This window comes from Gossypium hirsutum, chromosome A05 (genome assembly GCF_007990345.1).
Source record: "Gossypium hirsutum isolate 1008001.06 chromosome A05, Gossypium_hirsutum_v2.1, whole genome shotgun sequence".
NCBI classification, from domain to species: Eukaryota; Viridiplantae; Streptophyta; class Magnoliopsida; order Malvales; family Malvaceae; genus Gossypium; species Gossypium hirsutum.
Window position 1 is genome coordinate 37,113,109 of NC_053428.1, and position 11,956 is coordinate 37,125,064.

The 11,956-nt window shown below is 33.3% G+C and overlaps 1 long non-coding RNA gene across 5 annotated transcripts; it reads right to left on the reverse strand.

Moving 5' to 3' along the window:
• Nucleotides 1-7,286: 7,286 nt before the first annotated feature.
• Nucleotides 7,287-11,151, reverse strand: LOC107957436 (uncharacterized). 5 transcript variants are annotated; one of them, XR_005926596.1, is made up of 7 exons: nucleotides 10,875-11,151; nucleotides 10,696-10,779; nucleotides 10,104-10,230; nucleotides 9,424-9,596; nucleotides 8,914-9,336; nucleotides 8,358-8,402; nucleotides 7,287-7,517 (listed from the first exon to the last, which is right to left on the reverse strand). It is a non-coding gene; the product is annotated as an uncharacterized lncRNA (long non-coding RNA). The 5 variants fall into 5 exon arrangements; XR_001700440.2 differs by having other exon boundaries at nucleotides 8,914-9,014; nucleotides 9,263-9,336; nucleotides 10,104-10,779; XR_001700439.2 differs by having other exon boundaries at nucleotides 8,914-9,014; nucleotides 9,263-9,336; nucleotides 10,696-11,145.
• Nucleotides 11,152-11,956: the final 805 nt, after the last annotated feature.

Here is an 11,956-nt window from a genome sequence, read left to right on the forward strand (position 1 = left end):
TGGTAGAAATTGGGTTTGTAAGCTGAAAAAATCGCTATATGGATTGAAGCAATCCCCAAGGCAGTGGTACAAGCGATTTGATAGCTTTATGATAAGGCAGAAGTACACAAGAAGCAAATATGACAATTGTGTGTATTTGCAGAAGCTGCATGACAAATCTTTCATTTATCTACTCTTGTATGTTGATGATCTGTTAATCGCTTCGAAGAGCCAAAAAGAGATAGATAAGCTGAAGGCTCAGTTGAATCAAGAGTTTGAGATGAAAGATCTAGGTGAGGCCAAGAAGATTCTCGGTATGGAGATAAGTAGAGATAGACAGAGAGGCAAGCTTTGTTTAAATCAGAAGCAATATCTGAAAAAGGTATTACAATGTTTTGGTATAAATGAAAACACAAAACATGTAAGTACCCCACTTGCTTCTCATTTGAAACTCAGTGCTCAATTATCTCCGAAAACTGAAGATGAAAGAGAATATATGGTGAAAGTCCCATATGCTAATGCAGTTGGGAGTTTGATGTATGCGATGGTGTGTACGAGGCCTGACATTTCACAAGCAGTTGGAGTTGTGAGCAGGTATATGCATGATCCTAGAAAAGGACATTGGCAAGCTGTGAAATGGATTCTACGGTATCTTCGAAAAACCGTAGACGTTGGTTTAATTTTTGAGCAGGATGAAGCACTTCGTCAGTTTGTAGTTGGATATGTTGATTCCGACTTTGCTGGTGATTTAGATAAACGTCGTTCAACTACGGGGTATCTGTTTACTCTTGTGAAAGCCCCAGTGAGTTGGAAGTCTACCTTACAGTCTACAGTAGCTGTGTCTACTACAGAAACAGAATATATGGCAGTTACAGAAGCTGTTAAGGAGGCTATTTGGCTTAATAGATTGTTGAAAGACTTGGGAGTTGTTCAAAGCCACATTAATCTATATTGTGACAGTCAGAGCGCTATTCATTTAGCGAAAAATCAAGTCTATCATTCAAGAACCAAGCATATCGACGTAAGATATCACTTTGTGCGGGAAGTCTTTGAAAAAGGAAAAATTCTACTTCAGAAGATTCCGACCACAGATAATCCCGCAGATATGATGACCAAGGTGGTAACAACAATCAAGTTTAATCATTTTTTGAACTTGATTAACATCCTGAGAATTTGAGCACCTTCAGGTGTATGGCACTCGAGAGCGCATTTGGAGGCATTACAAAAGATAGCTTTATCGAATTTGGGGAGTTGAAGGAAGTATGTGAAGATGTGATTATCGTAAACAAATCTTCAAGGTGGAGATTGTCGAAAAGTCAATTAAAGGGTGAGTTGAAAAGTTAAAAATGGGAGGTGCAAGTGGCACCGAAAGGAAAAATGGTAGGCAAGTTGTTTAAAATTGAATGGGATAATTGCAATTTTGGTCCTTAATTTTTTAGGCCATTTGCAAGTTAGTCCCTGAACCTCAACTATAAATAGGCCTAACCATTTCTCATTTCAACCATCCCAACCAATCTTTCTCTCTTAGTTTTCTCTCTTCTCCCATTTGAGAATTCTTAAGGAATTCTATTTGTTTGTAATATTTTGGAGATAGTAAAGTTATCATCTGGTGTTAGTGCCCGAGGACGTAGGTATAATTTATCGAACCTCGTTAAAATTCTTGTGTTCTTTCTTGTCCTATTTTTCTTTCAATATTTGAGGGTATAATAGTAGTATTTAATTGTGCTATTAAATTACTATAAAAAGGGATATTCTGACTAAGGAAATACTTGGTATTTAATAGATCCTTGTGATCCACCTCTCTTCCCTGGGAATTGAACTTTGTGTGATTTTTTAGTACAATAATTTACACGCTTTCGACCCTATTGGAACTACAAAAACGGCAACAGATCTTGAAGGGGATGGGGATACTTTGAACAAACTTGTGGCAACAATTACTTGGGGCAAAGCAAGCAGCAGCTAAATGGAGCACAACGGTAGTAGCAAATAGATGGCAAAGATTTGAAGAATTTTGGTTGCTAGTACTTGAGACTATCGGTGCGACAGATTGACAATGAAAAATTATCCAATTTGGTTGCCACAAGGAGATTACAACAATTTGCAATAGTAACTAATCGAAGCAACAAAGCTTCTATGAAGAACATATGGTAGCGGCAATGCTTTGACAGTCAAGGCAATCGGTGCAAGGCGAGTTGGTTCAACGATTGGAGAAGCAAATCGGTGCCCCTTGGACAACATGGCAAATCGAATCTGGCAGTAGCAAGCTAAGGGAATCGTGGTGGCTAATTTCGTAATTGAATCCAAGGCCAATTTGGCTGCAGCAGCTATGGACGGTAATGATTTGTAAGCTTGTAACAATTGGAATGGTTAGCCGAAGAAAGATCAACTAGGCTTCAAATACTTCTACTTCTAATTGAAGTCTTAAGAACGAAGAAGACTAGTTTGACGTAATTTCCACTTCTAATTATGAATAAAATCAACTTCAAAAATAAAAATAAACTCTAATATTCTTATAACATATCCCTAATACAACTTTAATGAAAATACTAATCTAATTAAACTAAATAATAATAACACCACCAGCAACACAGAGTGACTTTACATTGTAAATTGAAACAAAGGAAACAGATTAACTACAAGATAGTTACACATTAATTCTTTTTCTTAGCAATAAAATATATTTTATTAGAAAATAGAAGGCACAAATCTTTCAGAAATAGTTCGTTTACACCCCTAAGAAGAAAGTGCGTACAATTAGCATAAAAACACAACAAGGACAGAACCAAAACACCGAAATTGTCGACTGTCGACATAAAACAACAGCCAACACTGTTGGAACTATAAAAAAAATGAATGAAGTTTAACAGAAGCTTGAGCTTCAAGGCTTGATGCTTGCTGAGCAAACAAACAGAATCGAGCAAGAAAATGAAGAGCAAAGTTTAAGTAGTGGAACCAGAAAATGAAGAAAATGTGTATTTTTCTTTAACATTAAAGAATGACATAAAGCCAATACATATACCAGACACAAGCTGGTCATAAAATGAGCAAATTTCACCTAAACACTTACCTAACTCCACTAATTACATTGAAACTTGATAACCTATGCTTGCACACTTGGTAAAGCTGATTTATCAGCTCAAATGTCAATAAAAATACATCAAGCACATTACCAACCTAGTTCTAATCAAACTAAGTTACAAAATATCAACTTGAAGTAACAAAATCAACAGCATTCAACTGGAACATGCATGTCTCGAGCAGCTTGTTATGCTTCTTGGCTGCTTCATGTGCTGCATGTACTGCATGCAGGCCAACATTAACACTCCTCATTGGCTTGCATGCTACATACTTCCAACTTAGCTCGCAAATCCTTGAACCTTGACACACAAAGAGGCCTTGTCAAGATGTCAGCAAGTTGATCCTCAGAACTATAATGAATCAGTTTCACTTCTTGAGCTTGTTCCATCTCCCTAACAAAATGAAACTTAATCTTGAAGTGCTTTGTTCTCCCATGGATCACTGGATTCTTTGCAATTGCAATAGCATATTGGTTGTCACATTTGATCTCTGTTGCTTCCCTTTGGTGTAAATTCAAATCGGCCATGATTTTTCTTAGCCAAATGGCTTGGTTGATACCTCTTGTAGTTGCCACATACTCTGCTTCAGCAATTGATTGAGCAACTACATTTTGCATCTTCAAACTCCAACAAAAAATGGCTGAACCAAGGGTAAACAGATACCCTGAGGTACTTTTCATGTCATCTACAGAACCAGCCCAATCATTATTAGCATAACCAAGCAGTTTCAAGCTTTCAGCCTTGGTGAACTTCATTCCAAAGCTCAGTGTACCTTTGATGTACCTGAGAACTCTTTTGGCAGCTTGGAAATGACTTACATTGCTACAATGCATGAATCTAGATAGCAGACTTACAACAAACATGATGTCTTGTTTAGTGGCAGTCAAATAGAGCAAACATCCAATCAAACTCCTATAGGTTGATTCACAAACCTTTTCAAAATCACTTTGGCTCAATAGCTTCTCTCCAACAGCAATTGGTGTGCTTGTTGCTTTACAATTCAGCATTGAGAACTTATTCAGAATCTTCAAGGCAAATGCCTTTTGACTTAGAAAGATCCCTTATTGAGTTTGTGACACTTCCATGCCAAGAAAGTAAGTCATTTCTCCTAAATCAGACATCTCAAACATTTGTTCCATTTTGCCTTTGAAATCAGCAAGCATTGCATTATTTCCTCCTGTCACCAGTAGGTCATCCACATACAAAGAGATTACCAGCCGTGTTTCATCACCATCCTTCTTCACATACAAAGTTGGCTTACTGATACTTCTCTCAAACACCAAATTAGCTATGTAGCTATTGATTCTGTCATACTAAGCTCTTGGTGTCTGTTTCAGGCCATACATTCTTCATTTTATAGACACTATCTTCCTTGCCAGCTACATTGATGCCTTTACGCTGCTCGACATAAATCTCCTCTTCAAGAAAACCATTGGCTGACTTTACATCGAGCTGATGGATTTTCCACTAGTTCTGTACAGCCAAAGCAACTAGCAGCCTGTTTGTGTCTAGTCTGGCCATTGGTGCAAATGTCTCAAGTGTTTTTATTGGATGCATGGTCCAGGATTAGTTGAATTTATGCATAGTGATGACTTGTTTGAGCTAACAGCTGATCTTAAATTGTGCATTCAATCATTATTTTATTCTGTTTGTATTTTATTAGATTTGAGGTGTAGTATGATAAATGCAATATTTTGATTGGCTGTTATTGATCAATATTCTGTTTGATGGGATATATATTTATATAATGGATATTCTTCTTCTTCTCAATATTTTGATAATGAATTTTGGATGCTTCCACCAAATAAGATTTCATTGTTCTTAAGATGAAGGGTTTTGGAACTTTATAAAATATACTTCCTTTCTAAAGGATAGAATGGAGTGATGTATGTACTGATAACAACATTTCTAAAGGATTTGCTTAAGCGGGTAGAGGGATAGGAATGGATTTGTGGCATTCTTATAATATTTTAAATTTTTTTTATTTTTAATGACCTTTAGTGGCATTTTTGGGAAAAGCGTCGCTAAAGAACATCACTTTTAGCAAAAGAGTCGCTAAAAGTCATGTTCTTTAATGATGTTTGTGGGGAAAGCGTCGCTAAAGATCATGTTCTTTAGCGGTTTTTGTAGGGATAGCATTGCTAAAGGTCATGTTCTTTAGCGGCGTTTGTGGGGAAAGTGCAGCTAAAGGTCATGATCTTTAGCGGCGTTTGTAGGAAAAGCGCCGCTAAAGGTCATGTTCTATAGCGGTGTTTGTGGGGAAAATGCCTCTGCCACTAAACGTCATGTTATTTAGCTGGGTTTGTGGGAAAAACATCGCTAAAGGTCATGTTCTATAGAGCCACAAAATTTAACGGCGTTATCTATAGCGGCATTTTTTGTGGTGCTCATAGAAACACCGCAAATTGTTTTAGCGGCACCCAAAAAAATACTACTAAAAACTTATTTCCATTATCATCTTTATATTCTTGGAGAAATACAATATAATAGTCTAAAATAACATTTCTAATTTCTCTCATAGACCTCCTTAATGACACTTGTTCTTAAGGTTGTTGAGTTTGTTTTTTCTGGAATAATTACCTCATCTTGAAAAAAGTGTTGTTAACATTGTCTTGTTCAGGTTCTGGATTCACTTCTTGATAAATGATAGGTATGAGAACCTAAACATCGTCAAAAGTGATAGTAGGAACTAAGTTAAAATCTAATTCCTCCTCAAAAGCAATGTCTCTAACCTTATTTCTCCCTCCAAATCTAACATCTTCAAAAAATATTGCAGTTCCTGTCTCAAAAATATTCTTATTTGTGGGATCATAAAACTTATAACCCCTAGATCACTCATAATAACCAATAAAGTAGTTGCTTACTGTTTTGGAGTCTAATTTTTTTCATGTGGCCTATAAGGCCTTGCATCAGCTGGACATCCCCAAATGTGAAAGTGCTTTAGACTAGACTTTCGACATATCCAAAGCTCATAAGGTGTTTTTGCAGCTGCTTTAGTGAGTACTCTATTCACAATGTAAACTATTGTGTTTAGAGGCACTGGTCAAATAAGCACTTTCAGACTTATCATGTTTCAACTTTCTTCCTCTTGCACAATGAGAAATGAGCTCATTTAGAGTCTTATTTTTTTTTTGACAATTGAAACTAATTTTAATTTGGTTAAACTGTGCATGAAGCGAAACCAAAATCGAAAGAACAATCAATTTCTCAGAAAGCTCGATCTTAATTGCCTTAAGTTTTGAAGCAACATGGAATATCTCCATAATATACTCTCTCATGTTTCCTTAACCATTATACTTCACAAACATCAAAGAAGTCAGAAGTGATGTTGTCGAAACCATTTTTATTTTTGGAAAAAAATGGGGATCGACTTTTAAAAATGAAATATGGAGTCGCCACCGATCCTTTTTATTTTAGGTGTGATCGGATCACCTTGTAAAGTATTTTATTTTATTAAAACATCGATTTTGGTCTACGAAATTCAAGAAAATGGGTTCGGGAGTCGATTACATTTGAGGAAGGATTAGCACCCTTGTAACGCCCAAAATTGGTACCTAAATTGATTAATTAATGTCCTAATGTCAATAATTTGAAAAGATTTTGAAATACAACTTCTTTTAAAAAATTTAAATAACTCGAATTGGATGTTAAGATTCTCTTATCCCGAAGGAATAAAATGTCATATCCAGCTCGTTAGGATACAACATTTCAAACCCTCGATACCAAGATCATCTTATGATTTCCAAAACTCATGCATCGAAATTTAAAAGGATATTTGGTTATTTGGTCAATGAAAAATCAAAACCCAGCCCGTTAGGTCACGATTTCTAAAATTTCCTAACAAAAAATATTGCCTTTATTAAAGAATTTCTTTAAAATGATGTGTATTTATTTTGTTTGGAGTAAAAATAAAACAGTCAATATCAGATAAATATATTGGAGCTTAATACACAATGCGATGACATGAAATAAAAATATAGTAATGAGCATGAACAATAATACACAAATACACGCCACTAAAGTTTGCAGCATTTATCTAAAAAAATGCTGCTAAAGGTCATGACCTTTAGTGGCGCTTCCCCTAAAAACGCCGCTAAAGATCATGACCTTTAGCGACGCTTTTCCCACAAACGCCACTAAAGGTCATAAAATTTTAAAAAAATAAAATATTATAAAATATTATAAAAGTAATAAAAAATTTAAAAAAATTTAAAATTCATTATCAAAATATTGAGAAAAAGAATAATATCTATGATATAAATATATAACCCACCAAACAGAAAGTTTATCAATAACAATCAAACAAAATACCGTACTTATCATACTACACCAGAAATCTAACAAAATACAAATAGAACAAAATAATGATAGAATGCACACTTTAAGCAGTTAGCTCAAACAAGTCGTCACTATGCATGAATTCAGCTAATCCTGGACCATGCATCCAACAAAAACTCAAACCTGAGAAAAAAGAAACAAAAGTTAATGAATGACACATATAATCAAATTGCACAACTTAATATACTCAATACATAAGCATAAATAACATCACATTGAACAAGGAATTTAACACATTCGAATAAATCAATTTTAAGCTCGCTAATGGTTAATTTAGCATGTGAATAGCATATAAATGTTTTGCATTTACAGCATGGTTTAATCAACTTCAAGCAGGAAATTAAATGCTGCAAATTTCCAGCATTCAAAATCATATATGGACAACATTAATATGACATTTTCGAGCACCTTAAAGACACATTTGGAAAATTTGAAGAACCATTTGAACAACCACCTTCGAACATCTTAAAGACAACTAAATTTTATCTTGTTTCGGACAACCTTAAAGGTCAGCAAGGCATGTATTAAACCACGCCTAACATGTTTATTTCATCATGCTTTGAACAACAATAAACGACCATTAAGCATTATATTAAATCAACTCGTTAACACATTCGAACAACTTAAAATACATCATTCGAATATCATAAATCACAACTTTCAGACACCATAAATTGCAGCATTTAACACCTAAATTTTCAACATTTAACACATAAAATGCTTTTCTCCTTATTAAACACTTATACGACCCTTAAAGCCACATATGTCAAAGCACATTAACTGATCTCTTTGAATTATGATACGGAAAGAAAAATTTTTAATAATGCCACCATAAAGCAAGAATTAGAATTTGTTTCAACAAAAGAGAAATAAAACATTGTTGCTAATAATCGAATAGAACAAAAAACGCAGAACAGCATAACTGCACAGGTTCAGGAGCAAGAGGGAATTAAAGAAACTAACCTCCATATCTAAGAATATCCTTTTGCTGAAAAGAATCTCAAATGTCTGCAATAAATGCATCACCAAATACATATATATGAGAAAATGAAAATAATATTCCATAGTTAACTCATATCAAGAAAAATTAGAGGTTTCACAATAGAATGGAATGCTTCTGTTATTTAACAAGGAACAATAGTATTAATTTGCAGAAAGTAGAACAGAAACATGCTGCACTACTATTGTTTAACGTTATATAGAAATTATTCTTTAGTTCCAATATCTAAAATTACAAGCACAAAAGGCAATATCAGGGTCTGATGAACAGTTAGATTTGACTAAAAATACCAGTAAATCCAATAAGCCCTAATTATAAATCTAAGGATTTGAAATCTAACTTTGGAACAAATTATAACACAAAACTAACAACAGTTTTAAGCTCAAACTTATACATTTATTCAATTATATTGCTGGTAAAGGATAAACGCAAAAAATAAGAATTCTATTGTGAGTTATGAGTTATGAGTTATGAGTTAAGGCACAAAAAAATTGAAAGGAAAAGAAATAAGGAAGGAACCTCAGCATCAAGAGGGTCCTAGGCGTAGTTGACTTCAGAGGTTTTACGAGTGTGCTCGGTGACTAAAAGGCTATCGAAGTCGGCTTGAGAAAACTCCATTTCTGTGATTGTTTTAATTAAATAATATTTAAATAATTATTATATCTATAATAATAGTTAAATAAATTAATCCAAATTATATAATTTAAAAAATTGTGTATAAAAAGTTGAAAACCGTATAAAATGAAATGTTAATTTTGTTCCATGAAAAAATAAAAATAAAAATAAAATTATACTTATATTTTATATAACACAGTAATCTATTCGATTTATTTCAAAATTTGAAGACACACCAACTCCAAGCCAATACCAATATTTAGCAGAAGGTAAACCATGTTGATGAAGCACATTGTATCCAATTGTATTGTTTCCGATAGCATATATCTGAAACATGTCTCAACAATTACAGGTCAAGCATATTAATCATTACTAATAAACAGAAATTTGAAGAAAGCATGTTGATTAATGCACCTTTTTCCACCTTGTATCTGTGAATTCATTAAAAACTGCTCTTTGCGCATACTGTAATGGTGACAGTCATGAAGCCCAAACCCACCATGGCTTAATTTGGTCTAAAAGAAGAATAGTATAACCTTTTCCATGCATGTAAGCATTCACAAAACAGGCATCAGAATAAATGCTTCCTAGAATTAACAAAGGAGTAATGGGTTACCATAATATTGCAAAACTCATCTATTGTAAATTAAAATTCGATGAACAAAAAAAGAGCATTAACCTACTAATTAATGATATTATTTCTCTTTATATTAATATGATTTAAACTTGAATAAATAAAAATTAAAATATTTAATATTTATTTTTATCTTAAATAAGAAAATTGGCCAAAGAAATGAACACAAAGAGCATTAACCTACTAATTAATAATATTATATCTCTTTATATTAAAAAGGTAATATTAAGTGGAATGAATATAAATAATATATAATCCTTTTCATCACAATCATCTAAAACTTGTACTAGAAAATTATTATGTGAATTTGAGAGCCTATATATATATACAATAATATATGCCTTTCCATTAACTTATAGAAGCATCACATCTTTCAATTCCATGATCCACCAAACACCAATAATTTTAACATATATTGCAATAACTGCATGTCCATCATTATACCTTTATCAAAACTCACCAGTGAAAAATGAATCAAAAACTAGTAGAAACTAGGAAAGATGTTTCCAAGCCTTGCCCTCCACGTATGCATGCTGATGTAAGACATGGGTCCATGTGACATGGATTGTCCTCCACTGGTTCTTTCCCTACACGCCACCTTGCCTTCATCATGCACTACTTTCAAACATTTATATGACATACTACCATTACAAAAAATAAAAATAAAGATGTTAACATACAGGAACAAGCAAGTTCTTGCCCAATAAACGGTTCCTGTTTTTGTCTCTGTATACGACAGTATCATTTTGAATGTAATTCTGGGTGTTAATTACTTTTTTTTCCTTATATAATGAATATAATCATTTTGAAGATTGACATAAATTTCACATCATATATATATATGTTCACACGATTACTTTGGAATCCTTGAAGAAGATAAAAGTATAATATATATTATTTCTTATATGTCCATTATGCTACAGCTCAAGAATAAATGAACAAAACCTGTAAACATTTCAAAGCAGTTTTAACAAGAACTTGTAGTGAAATATAAGGAACCTGGTTCGATGTTCTGTCACAGTTCTATTGTGATGTAAAATTCGAAAATTTACCGGTGGGTTCGTCAATCTTTCATTGAAATGAGTATGTGGGAGTGGAAGTGGGAGTGGGAATGCGAATGGGAACGAAGTAGCAAACTGTTATGGCAACAACAACAACGCCAAGGAACAAAAAATCCACTGATTGCTAGTGCTAATTAATAAAAACAACAAACACATAAAACCTAACTTACTGTGCATAGAATACTAGATGAAGTTCTGCAAGAAATTCCTTCTTTCCACAAGGAATTACTCCGCAACTGCAGACAAAGTTTTCAACTTCCAAGTACAGCGGAGCCAGAATAATCCTGGGTACCTTCGATAAGAGCTTGGAGACGCTGCTGTTGGAGAGTTTCTTTCTTGAAAAGGGCAACGGAGGGGTGAGATTGGGGGTCTTTTGAGGATACTGATTTTAGGGGAAAAAATTAGGGGTTTTAGTGGGGGAAATTTTGGGGAAATTTGCGGATAAAAAGGCGCCTTTTTTTTAGAGTCAAATGAATTTTTGTGGCGTTTTTTATAATAAAAAAACGTCGTTATTGCATAATTTTTGTGACGTTTATAATAAAAACGCCGCTAATGCCTTTAAAAATAAAATTATTTAATATATAAATTAAAAATAATATAAATTAAAAAATTAGTTATATACTTAAAAAACTTTAAAATTATTTTAAATAATAGTATTTTAATTTTTTTAATTAAATAAATAAATTTTTAAAATTTAACTAATATTTAAAAGAATTAGATAAAATTTGAAATCTTGAAAATTATTGAAAATTTGAAATCTTTAAAATTTGAAATGATTTAATATATAAATTTAAAAAAAATCAGTGATATACCCAAAAAAACTTTAAAATTATTTTAAATAATAGTATTTTAAAATTTTAATATATATTTTTCACACTAATTAACCTAAACCCCTATCCCCTTAATGTCTTAACCCCAAAACCCCTAACCCCTAACCCATGCCCCTTTAATCCCTATACCCCTAACCTACAAAACAGAAAAGTGATTCAAGTCAGATGTATGTTACCTCGACAATGAGTCTTCACCGGGTTTGCTGATTCTTTTGGGGGAAATTTAGGGATTAGGAGAAATTAGAGAATTGGGGAAATCTGTTTTGGGCTGGGGGGAATGGCCAAGTGTCGGGAATGAGAAAAAGAAAACATTTCAGAAAGGAAAACCACGCCGTTTAAGTTAAACAATTATGTTTTTTTTGCGGCGTTTTTTATTAATCCCCTAAATCTCCAATTAAAACGACACCGTTTACGTTAAACTA